At 37.1% G+C, this 15,682-nt stretch overlaps 1 protein-coding gene across 9 annotated transcripts in view; it reads right to left on the bottom strand.

Annotated features, from left to right (window-relative positions):
• Positions 1-15,682, bottom strand: part of TSPAN18 (tetraspanin 18) — a 175,887-nt gene that overhangs the window by 133,098 nt on the left and 27,107 nt on the right. For all 9 annotated transcript variants that reach the window (XM_081936325.1, XM_081936320.1, XM_081936327.1 and 6 more), the window contains exon 2: positions 6,718-6,820. The gene's annotated coding sequence lies outside the window, so the exon portion shown is untranslated. The remainder of the gene's footprint in view (positions 1-6,717; positions 6,821-15,682) is intronic.

The following is a 15,682-nucleotide window of genomic DNA, read 5'->3' on the forward strand; positions in this document are numbered from 1 at the left end:
TTTCCATTCTACTACATGGTCAGGAGAAATCCTATTGATCTTCCCTCTGAGTAACATCCAGAGCCAATTCTGCAAAGGGTTTTGGGGATCTACCAAAGCCAACTAGGAATCTGCTTTGATAATAAGTATCAAAATTAATTATATAGAAATTAAACAATAATATTCAATTCCAACCATCCTTGGCTACTAAACAATTCAATTCCCTTTCTCTCCAAATCTGTAAATAAACATTCTTTCAAAACATTTTCAAAGAAATGAAACTCAAGAAGGAAGTATCTTTAGGGAAGAGATGAATTAATGCACACTTAGGTCTATTCCTGAGCTTATGCCTCTTCTTCTAGGCTTTCACATGTTGGAATCACTGACCTGAGATATGTTAGAATATTCATGACTGGGAGAGACATGGTAACAAGGTCAGCCAATGAATAGGCATAGCAATCAAGTCAGCCAATGGGAGCTTAAACAGAGTCTGTGCTGAGAATCGAAACATAAACTACTCTGTCTGTTCTGAACTCTAAAATGAAATTAACTGTTCTCTCCTGCTTGTATTCTGCTTGTAACTTCTACCACGTTGGAAGAATCAACTATTGGTATTGTACATTTATTCATCTGTTATTATGTATATAAAGAAGTTAATGAACCCAGCTGAATCAGTTATCTGTGTGGGCTTTCTAAATTTGATTTTTCTGCAACAAACTCTGACAAGAAAGACGTGAACTGGATCAGGCTACTTTCAGAACTCTGGATGGCACAACTGTACATAACCTAGCCAAGCAGATCTAATTAAGTTGGATGGTAATTTCTAGCATGAAATATTATAAAAAAGTAGAACTGAGTCCTTTTCAGCCTTTCATTCCTGTTCCCCACCATATTCCTCACAGATGCTTTCCCTCTGCCTAAAGGGAAAGTTGCAGGAGGCTACTGGGGAATAATGGCAGTCCCACCGATAAAGCTCAGTAGTTTTTTCCTTCTCTCTTTTCACATTGTTATATCTAGCTAAGCCCAGATTTGGCAAACTGCATCAAGCATACTTGACTGTCTTCCATGATGAAACAAGCAGCATCTGTTTCTAATTCAACATGTACAGAAGTAATACTCATATGATGCATCCGTGTAACCATGAAGTTCAGAGGCAATTTAAAAACAATGTCTGCAGACACTGAGACACGGTTAATAAAAGCAAATCCTCTAAGTGAAAGGTATCAATGTTCCATGCAATATTAGCCTAATCCTTTACCATTGAGAAATGAATCTCAAAACTTAAGAGGTAAGAACAACATGAATTTATACTAAAATACAAAAACTTTACAAACAAATGTAACATATAAAATTCACCCATCCGAGGACCTTGACGATAGAGACTTACATTTATTCTTATAGTAATCTGACTATAGCAAATATTTATCATGTGCTTTATATTTGTATTTTGTTTAGAAAATATATTCATATTAAAAATACATTTAAAGAACTAAAATGTAAACAAAATGATTACCAGCAAAACCAGCCACCAGCTCCAGCTTCATTTGTCCAAATAAAGAGCAGCTATTTATTTAACTTTTTAATATGTAGGGTTTTGTTTATTTAGATAAGAGTCTTTCTGGAATGCTTTTGGCATACCCAGCATTTTCAACTCAAAATCATCAACATCAAGCTTTATATGGACTACCTAATGCCTAAAGTAAACATTGGTGCAGATGAAAGCTTAAAGAGCTTAGCAAACCTGGAGTGAGTGTGCTGGTCTTATTTATTTTGAAGCTTATGCTTGCTAATAGTTAATCTGGGGAGCAAATGTTTTCAAGCTGTGAAATGGATTCACTGCAAAATTTGGTACATCCTGGTGACATATATTGCTAACATAAGTCTAACTTAAAATGCCAAATAAATCTGCTTTTGCTACTGAAAAATCCACATATGAAGATGATCCTTTCTTACCATTAGCACAGGTCAGAGAGATATTTACATTGTCTTGTGTCCTTTCTTCCAATTGTTATCTGAACTACAAAATATCAATGTTAGTCCTTTTTTGAACTATCAAGACCCTTTTATTTACATACATACTGTCAGGGGAAGATTTCACCCTGAACTAAATGAGGTCTTAGATCGCGGTGTTTCCAAACAGCATTATCTTTAAGGTGCGAAAAAAACAAATAAAAATTCCGGAAAACATATTCTAATGAAAAAACAAGCTTTAATACAAAAATAAGAAATAGAAAATAAAACAAATCTATCTAATTGTTACATTTTGTCAGAAGCAATTCTGTCTCCCAGTTTCCTGGCAGACGGACAAAGATCAAAAGGAAAGAGAAGTCTCTGGAATGTGTGAAGAGCAGGCTCAGTACATCATTGTCAGATAAGACCTTATGACCTGTGCAGTAACTCTTTCAGTAATTATTCAGTTCAGCTATTCAGTTCAAGCTAGCAAACAATTTAACGCAGTGACACATACATACATACATACATACATACATACATACATACATACATATGCTGGTCTTGTTGTATTCGGGTCTTTTCCCATGTAAGATTGAGATTGTATACATACATACATACATACATACATACATACATACACACACACGTGCGCGTGCACACACACACATTTTCTGTTCAATCGTATCTGATTCTTGGAGACTACCTTGTCAAGTGACTGCCATATTTTGGGGCAAGGTTTTTCAGAAATGGTTTGCTATCGCCTACTTCCTAGGGCTGAGAGAAAGTGACTAGCCCAAGGTCACCCACCTGGCTTTGGGCCTGAGCACGAATAGAACTCATGGTCTCCCCATTTTTAGCACTCCTGTACTGAGACTGAGTGACATCTGGAAAGGACAAATTTTCTAAAATAAATAAATAAATAAATTACTTTGCTTTAATTCCATCTTCAATGGAGCGTTTTTGTTGCACTGTATCAACCTCTAGACACTGTGCTGCATTAAAGTATTCACTTTACCAGTTTTCTACCGTCTTCTGTATCTGAGTGGCACATTTACAGAATATATATTTTGTTGAAGCAAAGCAGTTTGGGGAAACAAAAAGAGCTTGCCAAAATGTTGTGCTTTGGGGCATCCCTGTTAAGGTACCACATTATTTCAGCAAGTCCAAGTTGAAATAACTGCAAAATGTTGCCCTTTCACATGACCTTAGTCTACTGTCAATTTCCATTGTAAGTAAGGCAAGGTAATAGCTCCTGCCAATGGAGAAACAAGTTCAGCACTTCAAGTATTGCCAAAGGAAACACTACATTCACTGTCATTTTATGTTTGTTTGTTTGTTTGTTTGTTTTTATTGGATTTATATGCCGCCCTTCTCCTAAAGGACTCAGGGCAGCGTACAACATTAAAAAACACACATCCCAAAAGTTAAAAAGAAATTAAATACATATCCCCCCAAAAAAACAACCCGAATTTATAGGACAATACATTTGAAAATGAGTTAAAATTAACAGGCCAGGCCGGCTTGCTGGAAAAGCCAACTTCCGGTTTGCTCAGAGGGTCGTTTGAAGCGCTCCGAAGGCGTCAGGGAAGCCTCCGGACGGTCCCTGAAGCCTTCGGAACGCTTAAAATGACCCTCCAAGCAAACCGGAAGTCACTTCCAGTTTGCTCATTTGGATGAATGAAACTCCTCTCACCTGTTTTTCTTTTCCCAACTCTCTCAATGTTAATGCCACAATCTAATGCTTGTATTAGAGAACTCAAGTAACCTATTTTTTTCTTCTAATAATCTCTCAACAGCATTCTTCTCCAATACAGCATCCTTAAGTGTTTGACTACACCTCCCTTAATTCCCAGTCAGAATGGTTATGACTAGGAGTTTGGGGATTAGTACAGAAGGAAAATCACGAGAGCAAATGTTTATTAATTGAAAGCAAAGTCATTACAAAGCAATACTGCATTGTTGAGAGGCTGAATTTTTTTAAAAAAGCAAGGAAAAAATGGATCTAATACTGTGTTGCTGCTTAAAAAATATGTAATTATCCCACACAAGCTAACATTTTGTACCAGAAATTTGCAAAGATACGCTTGCTGTCTAGTTTGTTCAGCTTGTTCCAACATTTTATTTACTACTATTAGCAATTATTTTCCCATTTACACTGCATTGCTAAAAATCCATTGTACAAAGACAATTTAAAAATTTAAATTTTGTCTCTCTCTTGCCTCTGGTTCCTAAATAAGTGAACAATGAAGTTTCCTTAATAGTGGCTAAAAGTAATGTTTCTTGACAAACAAGATTAGGATTACAATCAAAATGTGTGTTTATATTGAAGGAGATAGTTGTACTAGCAAAGAAGTATTTCTGAAACTAAACTCACAAGAGTCTTTTTAGCCCTTCTGTTGTAAATCTCTTTTAGATCACATACATGTTTGTCAAAGATATTAGCGGGGGGAAAATCTTAAAGAAACACAATGCGGGATTTATATTTTTAACTCCAAACCTAATTTTTCTTGATTATCCTTCTATAATGTAGTACACTGAGAAAAGTTGCATTAATCATGCTTAAAAATAAACCGTTCGATGCTACAATTGGTGATCAACTGCACAGGCCCCAGTTTGATTCTATATTTCTAATCGAAAGCAACTCCCAGACCTTATATGGAGGCATTCACATTTATCTCTTGATTGAACTCAGAAGCTAAAGGCAAACTCTACTTCTATCTGAATTATGAAAGAGGCTTCATTTTTTAATCAATATCTCCAGACATTGCTATAAAGATTTTGCTTCCTCCACTAAGCTTACTTTATGGACTGCTTCCTCACATGTAAAGTTGCCAGACAATTAAAGAAAGTTTCAGAGGCATTAATGTGACTCTGAAAAATTGCCCAGTCAAGACCTGTCAATCATTTTATTTATTTATTTATCAGCCACCCATTTTGCTGTCATGCAACAATCTTATTTCAATACCTCCCTTCAAAACTAAAAAATAATTCCTCTAAAATCAGTCACTTCAGTTAGCATTATTGTTAATGTTGGCTATAATCTCTTCTTTAATCTTCCTAATATTTTTTTTCTAATTTAAGGGACTATATAGTATTTATATGTGCACATAGGCATGCATGCACATGCAAACATCTACCTATCTACCTATCTACCTATCTATAGATATATATATATATATAGATATAGAGATATATTCTGAAAGTCCATTTGAAAAAACAGACGAGAAAAATCTATCTAGCTTTCTTAAGTATAATTAAAAATACCACGATAAAACAACAATCTGCCTGCTTGTGATGAAGATATTATTGCTAATATATTATAGCAATGGCTCCATGAAAACCTGGACAATTCTTGGATTTTATATTATACATAAGCATAATATTATGAAGTATATCTAAATGTTCTTAAATTGTTTCCCTCCCATCAACAAAATTTTCTAAGAAATGTGAATTATTATTTAAATTCATTAGTTACCCAACTGCAATGGATATATGCTATACATGAACTGAATTCTGATTCTATTGGCTTAAGAGGTATGAGTAACTGTAAATATGTGGTTTCTTCCAGGATTCCAAGACTTTAGCTAAAACCTGTAAAGCACCCAGTCTAACAAGTTACCTCTCCTCCTATACTCTATTAAAGACTTAATTCACAACAGATTTTATGGTTGTACAGGTAGTCTTTGACATTTGTTTAGTGACCATTCAAAGTTACAATGGAACTGAAAAAAGCAACTTATGACTAGTTGTCACACTTGCAACTGTTCCCACCTTGTCCATGGTCATGCAATCAAAATTCAGGCACTTGGCAACAGGCATAATTTTATGACAGCTTCCCCTCTCAGAGTCACATGATTACCATCTGCAATCATCCTAGCTGGTTTCTGACAGGTACACTCAATAGGAGAAGCCAAATTCACTTAACAATCACAAGATTCATTGAACAACTGCAGTGATTCCCTTAGCAACTGTCGCTACAATGGTCATAAAATGGAACACCACTCACTTAGCAACTATCTTGATCAGCAATGGAAATTTGGGATCAATCATAAGTCAAAGATTATCTCTAATAGTAAAGCCAACACCCATACTTAATCAACCATAAGAAAGAGTTCTTGAGAACTTAAAAGCTTGTTTGATATTTTGTAATATTTATAGTTCGTATTACCTAATGAGGATCTTGGATATATTTTTTTCTCATGGCCAAGCAATTCAGTTTGCTTTTAGATTGATTTTGGGTTATCAAGTCATTGCCAAATCTTAGCAACCACATAAATACTTTAGATTATCCTGACAATTTGCTTTTGATATCAGTCAACAGAGAGTGGATTGTTTCTTTGTACTGGCCCAATTACTTAAGGTCTAGTATTAATATTTCAATAGAACCCACTCATTTGGGAATATAAATCCTGGTTTCCCTCATTTTTGCACCCTTGCATCATATTCTAATCTAACCTGATTAGAACATTGATTAGCTTTTGAACGGTGACCACCCTTAAAACTGTTAAGTTTCTAAATCAAGAGTAAATGCTCTGCAATTCCCCAACAAACACATGCATACTGAGTCGTGCTCTGTCTCTGAAATGGTTGCTATCATGCAATCAAAGTTACATCTCTCAAAATATTCACCACTGAAAAATGATTCTAGTCAGATGAGACTGACTAGTGTAAAAGGCACCCTGTAGCTACAAAGTCCTCTGATAAAGATTAAGCTATATCATTTCTGCTGAGTATTCAGAAGGGCTTATACAAACAAGAATGCCTCTTTCATTTAGCCAAACAAACCTTCTGCCTCTTGGTGATAACTTGAATCTTTCCTCTCTTTTTTTTCTTCCCTGGGAGAAGGAATTTTCAAACTTCTATATCTCCTTCTTGTTCTAATTGTGCACTAGAGGGAAGGAAAAAAAGGAAAGATAAGTGAGTAAATAAATTCCAAAGCGTTAGTCAACTGCTCCAAAAGTGCATTTCTTTGTCACTGTGAACCTGCAATCATGATGTCTTTTGGAAAGCTTTACAGACAGTTATTCTGCTCAACTCCCCATCTACAAAACAGTTTGCCCGCATGCTTCTGAACACCCCCTCCCTGCAAGTTTTTTGCAGGATTGCTAAAATATTACTCTGTCAGAACATTTGGGGGACATAAAGATCTGCTCTGACCCTGGTAGATGGCTCTGTTAACCCCTTCCTTTTTCTTTTATAGTTAGAACTTAGACCATTTCAAAGCTTTTTTTAAACACCACTGAAAGCTTGTGACAATAAAGTGGCATAAAATAGCAGTAAATGAATATACCTGGTACAATCCACACACTCTATTGTATAGGCACCGTTGCTTTCAAACCGTAACAATTTTATTCATTTACTATAAAGATATTAAACCACAGTCCTTCCTACCCATCCACTTTTTAGATTCCAGTACTTTACTCTATTACTCTATTACAATGCATCATGTTTGGCCAAACTGCAACCTTCTTGTACATTGTTTTGATCTCTACCTTTCGTTTTCCAAAAAAACCAAAACAAAACATATGAGGCTATAGTGGAATTTTAATTTTTTCAATATAAAATTCTTTATTTAATTTCTATGACTGTTCATGTGAAACAAGTGACTTTGGGTGGCTTACAGTTCTAAAACAATAAAATACTTTGAAACAATAAACACACACACACACACACACACACACACACACACACACACCAATTTGTTTTTAGATAATGAATGAATTAGAAAGGTTAGTTGAACCAAGAAATACATTTGAGGCCACAGGCCTGGCTAAACAGTCATGTTTTTAAAGTATTATGAAAGGCCAACCAGGTTGGGGCCATTCTAATCTCTGAGGGCTGAATATTCCATAGGTCAGGGGCTACAGTGGAGACGGCTTATCAGTGCTTGACATTGTTTGACTAATGCCAAACAAAGAAGAAGAGGTCAACTTATTTTCCAAAGCACCAGAAGGCAAGATAAGAAACAATGGAAGGAAACTAATCAAGGAGAGAAACAACCTGGAATTAAGGAGAAATTTCCTAACACTGAGAACAGTTAATCATCTTGGCATCAGAGATGCTTTAATGCTAGGGTTTTTAAGAAGAGTCTGCACAGCTACTTGTCTGAAACTGTGTAGGGTCTCTGCTTGAGGAGGGGATTGGACTAGATGATCTCCAAGGTCCCTTCCAACTCTATTCTGGTGGATTACTGGGATTTCCAACATGCTCATTCTGTTGGATCAAATTGGATGAGTGGAGACTCTTAGAAAAAGGCAGTCCCTCAGGTAACCTAGTCTCAACCCATATATGATTTTAAAGGTGACAATTGCACCTATAATCCTACTGATGGCCAATGCAGCTCATGTAATAGGGGTGCTACTAATGCCATGTTTCCAATACCATTTACTATCCATGCAGTCACGTACTGCACCAGTTGAAATTTCCAAGTGTTCTTCAAGGGCAGTCTCATGTAGAGCATATTGCAGTAATCTTTAGGCCTATGTTTTTTTAATTTATCAATTGAATATATGAACTCCTGATACTGAAGAAAATATATATATTTCAAAAGTTAAGTACCTCTCTATTTTATCTGTATCTTTTCCAGCTTACTCTGAAATTCCTCAGAAATTGCTTTATTTCCATCAAGATAAAAATAAAAATCCATGTTTCTTTCTTTTCTTAATACTTCAAACAAGACAGAAACATAATGCATTTGATTCATAGTATAAAGGCTACTGGAATAATCACATATTTTTCCCTGCCCACTCATAACTAGTCCTCTTTTATTGCCATTCTTCTTTTGTCTATTTTAATTGCAACTCTTTTTTAGACCTGGTCCACATATCCAGCTTAGCCATGATTTACTGCACTGAATAATGCACAGTTGGCTGATTTTCATGATATCACATTTGATTATAAATCTTGATTGACAAATTAAAATTATTTGGCTTACACAAAAGCCAAATAAATGACATTGCACGTGAACTCATTGTGATTTCCTGGAATACTTCGGTTTTTTGTAAAACATAATCCACGCAGGACATAAGAAACCTCCATATATACAATGTGACCATGGTCCAGGTAGCCCAATAATGTCCAGGACAATAGTCCAGGTCTTCAGGAAGGAGTTCTTCAACCCTACCTACAGACATTGGTGATGGGCTTCTTGCATTTCAAGTGCATGCTCTATAATAAAACATGGCAACATCATGAGTGCTAAATAATAAACTGCATTTACTTTTCTATTGGCTCTTGGAATAAGGATTGTCACAACTGTTCTTTGAAAGCACCTTGATTATTGATGACAGTCAGGAGTATGGCAAAGCAGCAGCAGCAACAGTAGTATTAGTAATAGCAGTAGCAACAGCAGTTTTCTCATTTTTGCACAAACTAATCAGAATGTTAACATCCTTGAGAAATAAACAAGGGACTATTCTAGGACACTTGTGGGGAGGATCATATCAAATTCAACTGAGAATATTCTCCTTTTTTATCTTGCAAAGTTCCTGCCACTCCAAAGCCAGTGCCAGTTGAAACAGCACCAAACTGAGGATGAAATACCTGAAAATGCTGTATTCAATTCTCATTTCCCCAAAGAGATCTGGTAGTGCAGTGGTTAGAATGCAGGCTAACTTACTGCTTACTCCAGGAGTTCAATCTTGACAGGACTCAGGGTTGACTTAGTCTCCCATCCTTCTGAGGTCAGTAAAATGAGGGCCCAGATTGTTGGGGGCGATATGCTGAGTCTGTAAACCGCTTACGGAGGACTGTAAAGCACTATGAAGTGTTATTGCTTGCCTCCAGAAGTTGTGAATGCCCCAACACTGGAAGTCTTTAAGAAGATGTTGGATAGCCATTTGTCTGGAATGGTATAGGGTTTCCTGCCTAGGCAGGGGGTTGGACTAGAAGACCTCCAAGGTCCCTTCCAACTCTACTATTGTATTGTATTGTATTATTGCTATTGCTATTCGTCTTATTTACCTCTAAATTCTTGAGAGTACAAAAAAGTCTTTGTGAATATAAGTATCCAAGCATTCTTTGCCCTGATACAAGCATTTGTATGGTTCTGAAGGTTTTGTCACATCAATTTGCAAGATGTAATGTGCATTTTTTTAAGAAAAACAACAACAAGGGCATTATACCAAGTCAAACTAAAAAGAAACCCAAACATTAAGCATGTCTCATACATTAAACAATTGTAAGAGGTTTCTTGACAGTGAAATATTATATTTTCAATGTAACTGAGTTGAAGCTCCTGAATATGAAATTTAATTCCATATAGGCTTTGAAAGTTCTAACTGCATTTAAGGGAATATTTTCTGCCTACCATCCTTAAGAAGATTAGGTTATTACCAACAAGAAATAAATCCAGCATTTTAATACTAATTCCTACTGAATCAGACCAACATTATTCAGGGAAAAGCATATATGAATTTCTTCCTTATTCATATTCTGCTGTATGCAGTCATCCAAACAATAAATACCCAGTGTGAAACTTTGGTATGCATGAGACAGATATTCTGACAATGGCTGCTACAATTATGCAAAGTGAAGGGAGATGATATTGGCAGCAAAATCTAACCATTCCAGTTTCTAAGCAGACATACTACAAAAAGGAATTAATACGATGATGTTCTGCTGACAATATCAGGAATACTAACAAGTATTCCTTGATACGTAAGACTAACAACCTGTTATGCACAAAACTTTTGTACTTACAGAAATTTAGTGGAGAAACTTGTTTCTTAGCCGAGGCAGTCAGCATTGTCCGAAGATGTTTCCGTGATCATGTGACTAGCATATCACCACGTCACAGCACACAGCGTGCAGTGAAACATAGACTGTTGTTATCTTCCCAAAGAAGTACCTATTTATCTACTCTCATTTTCATACTTTCAAACTGCTAGGTGGTCAGAAGCTGAGGCAGGAACGGGAGCTTGCCCTGTCACGCAGCATTAGGGTCTTGAACCTGGGATGTTAACTTTCTAGCTGACAAGCTTAGTTTCTTAATCACAGAGCCATCACGCTCCCAATTCACTCAAAAATAATAGCGCAATTCTTGCCACCAATTCTTCAGATAGCTCTTTCATGTTTGTAAGCTGAGATAAAATATTGTTCTTCCTTGGTTCCATCATAGAAAATGTGTGATGTACTAGTTACAACAGGGACTGAGGAGACCCAAGTTTAAACCGCCCTCAATCACGAGAACTGACTGAGCTGACTTTTGGAGTATCTGCCATCAGTCAGTCCAGTCTATTCTGCTTACATAAGCTCCTCTGAGTCTCTGCAGGAAAAGTATGATACCAGTCAAAGAAACAAACAAGACTTATGATATTATTCTGCTAGAAAACTAAGGACCAGTTGGAAATGAAAGCTTTTTTTCTTTAACATAGTTTTAAATCCGAAATATTTGGAAGAATTATTGGCTCCTATATTATTGAGATCAAATAATTGTCATCTTATTCTGTTTGTTACTGTTTATAAATCACCTAGAATATGTCTAGGGAGGCAGGGATAAACCACATAAATCAATAAGTGCAATATTTGACCAACCTTTTGAAAAAGAATTCCTCTCCACACATTCATTCAACAGACAGAGGTAGTGATGGAGATTTATGACTTCCACAAGAGATAGTGCAACAACAGACAGAGTGGCAATCATATAACAGGTTGGTGAATGAATTTGCTCCCTAAAATCAAGGCTAGGGATCCGACCTGTGCATTACTTTTGCACCACATGCAAATTGTGACTGCAGCCTGCCAAATATCACCAACTCTACGACTTCTACAAGTCCCTTATTATCTTTAAGATGCTATACCATTAAATGAAATGTTTACAAAACACTGAACATGTTGAAGGTTAAAGCAGCAGAGCCATTAGCATTTTGATAGGTTTCCAGAACACATAAAAGAAGCAAGTCTTTAAAATTCATTGCCTTAAGATTAATCTTTTTCTTACAGCATTTTCTTCCCAGCTTGAGGCAGCTATCAAGCTAGCTTACTGTTCTATAACACTTCTTAAACTGTCCTATAGGGATGCTAAGACAGGAAGGCTCAACTCACTCAGTAGTCAAGCCCCAGTTTACAGAGAAGTACCTTCTGGTAGAATGTACTGTATATGCTCATCACAAGTTGACATTTAAAAAATTAAAGGCTGATGCTGCAAATGTTCTGTAGAAAATCTGGGTGAATCTGAAATACAGAATCCAATCACTTCCACACCCTGTCCCTAGCTTTGGTTTGAAAGTAAAATCAAAGTATTACTCATTATTCTGCCTAGCTAATTCATTAAGAAAAGCAAACAGGTAACTGAAGCAGCTTAAGAAAAGATGGGAGGTAAACTTTTAGCAGTTATATCACCTGCAGTGTTTATTATCAGGGCAACCTGGTCTACCCAAATATGGAGCAGAGCAGACTGCTTCCGCTTTCATCTTTCAGCCCCAATCCAGAAGCCTTCTCTTGCAGTTGCTTTCATGGCAAACCTTTATTTCTTTGTCTGTAAATATAAGCAGTGGTTCAGTGGCTAAGACCTGAGCTTGTCGATCAGAAAGGTCAGCAGTTCAGTGGTTCGAATCCCTAGTGCTGCGTAACAGAGGGAGCTCCCATTACCTGTCCCAGCTTCTGCCAATCTAGCAGTTCGAAAGCACGTAAAAAATGCAAGTAGAAAAATAGGGACCACCTTTGGTGGAAAGGTAACAGTGTTCTGTGCGCCTTCGGCATTTAGTCATGCTGGCCACATGACCACAGACAGCACTGGCTCTTTGGCTTTGAAACGGACCTCCTCCTAGACTCTGGAATGACTAGCACTTATGTCTTTAAATATATCTTAAAATATAAATTTATCACCTGCAGTATTGGACAGAATACTGTATTGGATTGAATTCAAATCAATGGATTTACTCTTTGTTGCTCAGTTGATAGCTGGAAAACAGTTAAGAAACTGAAAACAAGGATGCTGTAGAGTCCTGTCACTTCAGTGAGAAAAACTACCTTTAAACTACATATCTTTCAGGTTGTAGATTCCTATAACTGTCCTAAGCAAAGGCATTTCACAGCCATTTTCCAGTGATACCCCATACAACATGTAGAAGAAATTGAAGACCACAACAAAGCTAATGAGAGCTGCTGTTCATGATCACATCTGGAGGCAATACCTGTTCAGATTATAGAAGCAAGGCACACTATAGAAAATAGTTGCCTGTCTAAGAAAAATGAAGGAAATGCATAGATTGACAGGTCCACTAATGCCAAAAAGTTTCTCTAGTTGATGGACAACATTGATTTTTAGGATCCCATCTGCAAATATATTCACTTCATTCTTCATTTTCGGGTGGGGGACGGGGTATGGCAACAGTGAAAAATATAGCAAAGCCTATCAAAATCCCTGAGGTTGAGTATGCTACTTACTAATTAGATCAACTACTGGCTTCCTCAAAATATGGTGCATTTAGTTAGGTACCTTTGTTTTCTGTCTTGACAATGATGATGACTAAGGAAATCCAACAATTGAGCCTAAGAATCTCGGTTTACATCCCAAAACATACAGTCACAGTTCTTGCAGAGCTAAAAATTCTAAAAAGAGCAATGCTGTATACAATTCAGATATCTTTGTATAAAAATGCCTAGGAGAAGCACATTTATTTGGTCATGATTTTCCACAAGTACTGTAGAAGGTTAACAGTAAGCATATACCACATGGTCTTTTGAAAGATCACCAATTTCCAAAAGAACTGAACTGCATTGTTGCCTAGAAATACCCCTACTCAAAGTCTTTGACCTTACTAAAGGCCTTCCAACAGAAATGCTATCCATTCATCCTTGAATTGACAGAAAACTAAACTGGCATATAGCTTCCTACACTCTTATCAATCAGCATCCTATCATTATTGCTTGTTTCAAATCTATGTACTTGTTATGACTCCCCCCACCCCCCACCCCCAGTTCCAGCATGTTTGGACAGGAGTTTGTCAATGGTTCCAAGCAGCCACCCGAGAGAGATTCCACTGAAGCACAGCTGCAGCAGGACAGCCTTGAGGCTTCAGGTGGGGAAAGTATGCAATTGCACCTGATCAGTGATGAGGAAGAGGAACTGCCTTCTGCACCTAATCCAAAAACATGTAGGGCAGAGAAAAGGCAGGAGCAGCCTGATTACTCATGAGGAGGCAACCTCCCCCTTCTTGATGGGATGCACCAGAAACTGGCTATTTAGCACAACAGATAGGTGGAGGTAATGCTGGGAATGTGTTATGTCCTAGCTGTATGTTTCCTGATCATTGGGATTCCTGCCTTGCTTTGGATAGACACCTTGACTTGATTTGGATTGTGCCTTGTGAGCCCTCTTGTATTGTGGATTTAAATAATTGTCTGGTGGGTTTATTTGATTGGGAATGGACTCAGTGGCCATTGCTTTGTGGACCAGCATTGGTCTGCTTTTGGCTGGACTTAATTGCGACAGTTCTGGGTTTTTGGTGAATTACTGGTAAATATTAATAAACCCACTAAAACACCATTATGTATGAGAGAGAGAGAGTGGGAAAGCATAGTAGCAGCATAAAATAACGACAATGCCTAATAAAGTTGATGTACTTTGAAGTTTCTTTTGGGCAGAGCTGGAAAGGACAAAATATTTTATCAACCGGATACCTGGTCTGCACCATGGTTAGGTGTATGTAATGATGGCCATAAGTCTTTGTGGAGAACATAATGGAATACTGGGTGCCTCCAATACTACATTCAGACTTTTTAGGGCTGCCTTTAAGATTAGGTTCTATAACATAAGGATGGATAGTTAACTATGTAAAGATTTAACATTCTTTTAGTCAATAACAGGTTGGGAAATGATTGATCTTGTAAACTAAAAGGGAGCTAGGCAAGATATGTTGAAGCTGTAGCTCAGGGGTGTCAAACTCACGTTGTCCTGTATTGGGACTTTTTTCCCTTTGCTAAACTGGGCGTGGCCAGAGTGTGATGTATCCAGCCCATGGGCTGGGAGTTTGACAGTCCTGCTGTGGCTTAAAAGAACAAATATAAGTTTTGTTATGATCCACTTTCTTATGCTGAAACTGCCTTGAGGAGCTTGTTTTGTAACTTGAAACTTTATTGTAATATTCTCCCTTTTTATTTAGTGATTGCTGAGCCTGGATTAAGTACATTTCTGCCATTTGAGGAGTTTAATTATTGTTAGTGCTGACGTTTTTCTTTAGAAAACCGTCAGGAGTTTGCTATTGTTATGGTGATACTGTTTCGCAACAGTCCAACTGCAACAGAATATTATCATATAATGACCAAAAGCCAATCTTAGAAAGCAATGAATAATTACTACCCTCAAACTCTAAAATTGCATTTCTAAAATGCAATCCTTTTTAGAAAGAAAAGATAGAATTAAGATGTCTCCTTCCACCACTTAATTTCCATCTTTGCTTATTTATGATCATTGACTACAGATGACAGTGGTATAACCCAAGGCATCCCCACCCCCAAACAAATAGGAGGTGGGAGGTGGGAAGGCGGTTCCAAGATCCTCAGCCTGGCTGACTTCAAAGTGAACTTTTATAATTAATCCCCTCCTTTTTCAGTGGGATTAAAACAGCTGCAACTTCTTTGGGGCTGACATTCATCTAGGCTAGTACAAGAGTTGGACTCATACAGCCAGTCCATGCAGCATCCAGGAAAGAGGCTTTAATAAGGCAATTAATTTCCTTGTGTTTCAGGAACAGTGCCTAGGCCCATCCATGCTATTCAAGTACAGGGATAAATTCACTACTTTTTA

Source organism: Natrix helvetica (genome assembly GCF_964273705.1).
Source record: "Natrix helvetica genome assembly, chromosome: 1".
NCBI classification, from domain to species: domain Eukaryota; kingdom Metazoa; phylum Chordata; class Lepidosauria; order Squamata; family Natricidae; genus Natrix; species Natrix helvetica.